The 6,000-nt window shown below is 41.1% G+C and overlaps 1 protein-coding gene across 1 annotated transcript in view; it reads right to left on the reverse strand.

Moving 5' to 3' along the window:
* cap1 (CAP, adenylate cyclase-associated protein 1 (yeast)) overlaps positions 1-5,334 on the reverse strand; it is a 14,564-nt gene extending 9,230 nt beyond the window's left edge. The window contains exon 1 of the mRNA XM_026157237.2: positions 5,195-5,334. The gene's annotated coding sequence lies outside the window, so the exon portion shown is untranslated. The remainder of the gene's footprint in view (positions 1-5,194) is intronic.
* Between the last annotated feature and the right edge of the window lie 666 nt (positions 5,335-6,000).

Below are 6,000 nucleotides of genomic sequence, written 5' to 3' on the forward strand. Positions count from 1 at the left end.
CAGCAACAGTGCTCTGAATGCTGCCCATATTTGTCTTTTGTACCAGAAACAAGTTTACATGTGTGCATTTACTTCAACAAGTCCCATATTTCAGGTTTAGATCATGTTGCAATAGAATATCAGCAATAGAATAGAAGGGCTCTTCTATTGCTGCTCTTAAACTCCTTCATAGCAATATTGTCCAGAAACTGTGTGGGGAAAACAGTCCAAAAAAACTGATGTTTCTGATTATCAATATTAATAATTATAATATAGGATAAAATCAGTGGCGGATCATTTGAAGCTTTTCTTTTTCTCCTAAAACTAAACAAAGCATTTATTGCTTAATCCAACAGGTCTCCAACAGGTGCTTTTGCAGAAACTTTAAAAGCTTTAACAACATTTTGTGTGCATAACAACCTCCTACAGGTCACAACTAACATTTCAACCACATACGGCAAACAGTTGGATCCTTCCCCCATCTGACATAGTGCTGACATTTATTTATTCATTTGATAAATAAATCCCTCAAGTTAATTAGACCTCATCCTCAATATAATGTACCCTCCACACCACTATTAATCAATGACCACAACAACAGATTTAAATTGTAATCATGAATTTTCTGTCTTGCTACAAACCAGACAGTACTAGCTTCACAGGAGTACTAGATAAAGAGATTAGCCTCTACTCTTAACCCCTAGGTTACTTTAACCACAGGTTAAAGTTTCCATGAGTACACGACTGTCTGCTTGCGTTCATGTGGTGTAAATTCCATCAGTCCTGAGCCCAAGGCTCTGTGGGGACATCCACGGAGTCACTGCTCCAAAATGCACCAGCTGCTAAAGCAACACCTATACACTGTTAAACTTTTAACATTTTATTCCTCTCCTTTTTTTATGGTTGTGACTTTAAAATCACAACCATTTGTGATTTTAAAATCTGGATGTCAAACCCAGGACCATTTGTGCGTAAGGTGAATGTGTTAACTACACTATGAAGCCAATGATGTCACCAAGAGCCAATATTAGGAAAAACTGAGTATTTAGAGTACTCTAAAGCCTGAATTTTTTTGGCTCACATAGATCACCTGCACATATACTGAAGCTTCAGTCAGGTCTGAAGACCAGTCAGTCACTACCTGGCAACCACCAGATAGCTTCCGATTGTCCAGCATTTTTATGACAAGGGTTACATTGTCGCCTCTTTCTTTGGCAACGAGAAAGGACTCTGAAAGGTTAGGCGCTTTCATTAGTGATGACATGTAGCTCAACAACTTCAGGTAAACTCTTAAGTTTTGTCTGTTTTAATTTGTCTTACTTCCTCCGAAACGGAGCGCTATTTAAATATTTAATTAAAAAAAACAAAACACTGCCTGATGCTTAGGCATCACACAATCAAATGTGATTTTGGCACATTTTTTCTGGACAACCCTACACCCACATTTCCACCTTTGGAGTATAACAGTAATGACTACTTTACTAACAATGATGTCATGAGATGATAAAATCCTCCCATTAAGAAACAGCACAGAGTGAATTTCAGCTGGGAATCAAACCGTCTGCACAGACATAATGAAGGTTTTGTGCTGAATCGGCCACAAGGACAGAACCCTCGACTGTTTGAATAAATTGAGCCAAAAGATGTAAATATGCTCATTTGCAAGCTTTAAGGAAGTCACAGAAAAATCCACCTATTAGTGTTGAGGTTGAGTAACAAAAGAGGAAGAGCAGGCCAGAACTTGCTGCGTAAAGCTATGTAGATCGTTGCGAGTTACTACAGAGAGATCCCAGCTATGAGTTTTAAACATCCAGGTACATCGCACAAGAAAACAACTTAAGGTCAGCAGCACCTTTGAAGCAAAAAAACATGCACACTCCTGATTTAACTATTCAAAAGACATGATTACCGTAACTGACTCCAATCCAAGTCTAACACATAAAGGAGTACTCACAGATCCAGACGCACACCTGAAGAGAAAGGCTAACATTACATGAGGCAGCTGAAAGCTGACACTGCCCTTACCTGGGCCACTGAGAGCCCCTCCAGTCTCGGGTCCTTATACCTGGCTGTCGCTGAATGGATCCACACAGACCACTCTCACTAATGAGCAAGATAATGCTGCAGCCAACATCTCACTTTCACTCCTCAGTGAAATCTTTACATATCAAATGACCGAGATGTTAAATTTTTGGCTGTGACCAGCTTATAAAATCCTTCATGTTGAGAAGCGGCACTCTGAAGATGCTCTGAAGTCATATCAATGGGTGTTCAATACTGTTCCAATTAGCCACAGTCACTCATCGGTTTATCAGCAGCAAAATAATCAGTAACTATTTTGAGATTTGAGTTATGGTCACTCAAGCAGCCATTTAGTTTAACTTTGTATACTTCTTTTTTCCCTTCCAAACAGCTGATTGTTCATCTGCTGAGGTTTTAGACAGATCTGATGACAACAGCATTTTCTTACCCCACATCTTAAACTTAAAAAAAAAAAAAAAATGCAAAAGCTTGTTTAAGTTTAAAACCATCATAAGGAACATGGTGAACAAGATGCATGGATCTTTTTCCTTAAGAACCAACTTATTGTGTATGTGGGTGTGTATCATGTGTGGATCTGATATTTTATGTTGCATTTGTTGCAGTTTTAATAATGCTTTGAGTCTGCATGACTCCTACCTCAGTCAGACTTCCTGGTTAAATAAAGGTAAAATACTGCATCACTAAAAATCAGCCTTTCGACTTGATTTCTGATCATTAAATAGGAGAGGCAGTTATGCATTATATCAACCCTGAGGCTGTTAGGTGAATCCATTCAATAGAGTTATCAGCAGGTGAGGTGGCAAGACATTACATGAAGTTATTTTTAAAAGACTGCACTATTTCTTCCTTTTACAGCAGACTGAATAAGAAGCACACAATACCTAAACTTCCCCTTTTCCTCTGTCTTTCACAGAGAGTTACGCATTAATTTGTGCAGCAGACTCTGAGATGAATTAGATCACAGAAGGAAACAAAAGCCCTCTCTACCCTTGACCCACATTCTGTTTAGCACCACGGCAGTGAGCATTTATACCTGCATATACCAGAGTCCAGCACTTCCTGGTCTCATGAGACATGACTCACCTGCAGCACAGGGAGGGAGCGGCCCCTAAATGGTGTAACAGCTGGAAAAAAACAACAACAACACAAACCCAGCCCTGTAGATGGCTAACTGTTGTTTACACCAACACTAACAAACTTTATCCATATCTAGCAAATTGCAAATCCCAGAGCAAAGCACATTTGAGTTTACTTTATGCCCAGTTACTTCACTTCAAATGCTTATTTTTATGTGCACCAAAGCAAAGTGGCGGCGTAGGCTCGGGCCAAGTGCTGACCACCAAGGAAACGCTACAGACGAAGACAAAACCAGAGATGTGACGGCAGCCAGGGAGTCATTCCTTCAGTTCTGTTTTCCTTAGATTAAAGCTAAATCTGTAGCATGTACAATTATAGAAGCTTGTAGTTCATACCAGGAGTATGAAGGCACACTTTCAAACAGTGCAAACAAATGACTGATGCTGCAATAAAACTGGGAGTTTTGTAAAGTTGTTGCATGCTCTTATCTCAATCATTTGGTGTAAAGTGATCATAAAGCTCAATCAGCATGGTCTTCCTCACGTAGTTTACATATTGCATTTCTTTTTTTGTTGTCTCAACTTATGCAAATATTAAAACTCAAACACATTAGTACTATCAACAACCAACAGGTGCATTTACTCCCCTTTTTATTCCCTTTTGGGCTGGTTTTTCAGAACAAACCACTGCACAAACAAGAGCAGGTGTGGCCAAAAGCCTGCCTTAAGCAACTTTAGCTTTTTGTACATTTCCACGCAGTGCACTATGGGAAATTAGATTAAATGAATCTACCTGTCTCCTTGCAAATAGTGACCCCAGTCTATGCAAAATCTTAACGTCTGACTACAAATTCCAAGTAGTCTTTAGATGAGGAGTGGCAGTCTCTCATTAGTCCTCTAGTGTATTGTACTAATGAATAATACCTTTGTAACTAAAAATCTGAAATCTGCCTATAACCCTATCAAACTGATCTCATCGACCTCATTTGTTGTCTATATGGAAGAAATGTTGTGCACAGAGCTCCCATCAGCACGCAGGGGCAGTGAAGTAGGTTAGTTAGGCCTGTGTGAGGGTTTGTGTGTCTGCCTGGGGGCAAGACGTCCAGACATAAAGGAGCGAGCGTCCACTCCTGCATTTGCAACCTTAGCTTTTCTTCCAAATCTATTTGCATAGGGAAACACTGTTTGTAACCGTGGCAGACATGGAAAGCAGGGCGCCCTTCCAGACCTACTTCGGTGGGCTCAAAGCTCAAACAAATCGCGCTCAAGCCGCTGCTGATAATGCGATCACCGGCTAAAGCTAGCCGTTACAACTTTAGCCCCACCACTCAAACCTCAGTTAAACAGTTTTATTGTGTACTCGTGGCTCTTGAGGTTAAGAAACACCTTTCTCAAGTAACGTTATAGTGTCCTGAAGAGTTACAGATTAGGAAATAGCGTTAAGCCGTCCTGAAGAGCCGTTACACCGCTTAGAAATTATTTAAAGGGGGTACAAAATGTGCCACAACACCAACGCCGACAACCAGAGCTAGCTAACGTAACCCCAGATAAACCTCTTTTTTTTTTTTATTACACCACCTTATTCAAAGTCGACACATATTTAAAAAAGCTGGGGTGGTGTTTTTATACGTCCCCTCCCTGCCGTTGAGCGTCTGCTGTCAGTTTGACTATTTCCTGGATTTTTTTCCTCTCTCTCTCTCCTCTGAGACACACACACACACCCCTCCCTGTGTCAGCTAATGCTGCACTACTCTGCAGAGGAGGAAAGGGGAGAAAAAAAAACTAAAAAGAGAAGTTTCCACTTTTAATAAGAGAGCACAGCAAGACGAAGTAAAGGCTGACTACAGGGCTGCAGACATGTTAACGATTTAAGTCAGACCACCGTCAGCTTTTGCGGCTAACCTCGGCTAGCCGGCTGCGTTAGCATCACACCGAACTCAAGATGTAATTTCTGAATGATTCTCGGTGAAGGAGGAAGCGGCTGTGCGCTCTCTCTCTCGTCTCAGATTTGATTTTCCGCTTCTGCAGAAAGCCGTAAATCGAGTCACAAACCCCGCAGTGCAAATACCAAAAAGGACAGCACACCGGCTGCTTACCTGCTAAACTGGTCGAGCAGTGATTCGGTCCTTTATGTTGTCGCTGCTGTGGGAGTGTGCAGTAAGCAGACTGGGCTTCGTCTCTTTCTTCCTGTATGTCGCTGAATTTACCCAGCGCTCACCGCGCCACGTTTCCGCCCTTGTTCGCGCAACTAATTCCTTTCCCATATAAGGAGTGCGAGAGGCAGAGGGCAGCAATATACGAAGAGAGGCAGAGGGGAAAACATAGAAGAACTAAGTACTTTTCTTCCCCTCGTAACAACATATCTGCAGGCAGTAAGATATGACATCATAAAAATAACAGAAGAGGCAGCGCCTCTAAAGGAGATGTTCCTCCGAACATTTGCAGGAAAAACACGCAGAGTTGTGTATTTCATGTGGTGCGTTTTTTCTTGTCTGGGCATGTTTGCCCCACTTTACAGACTGGAAAAAAGCTGTCACACATACAGAAAACATGGACACAACTGTGTAAATGTGCACAAAAGCAATGAAGTGACTTCACTGATTCAAATAAGGGCGACAACTAAGGGTTCTTATTGTTATAACCAAACAATCTAGCGTTTGTTTTATACAGAACGGGATATAATAACCCCCCTTAGTTATTCCCACAAATATTCAAACAAACAAATATATTTATATATGGTCTGTGTGGAGTCACTAAAGATGCTTTTAGCACTTCACCTGCTTCCAGTGTGAATGGAGAATCTGAAAAGGCCCAGCTCCAGCAACACTTGTCGTGCCAAGTATTAATTATTACTTGGTCAAGTGATAAAGCTGTTCTTTACACTACAAGTGTTGCTGGAGCT

This window comes from Astatotilapia calliptera, chromosome 22 (genome assembly GCF_964374335.1).
Source record: "Astatotilapia calliptera chromosome 22, fAstCal68.1, whole genome shotgun sequence".
NCBI classification, from domain to species: domain Eukaryota; kingdom Metazoa; phylum Chordata; class Actinopteri; order Cichliformes; family Cichlidae; genus Astatotilapia; species Astatotilapia calliptera.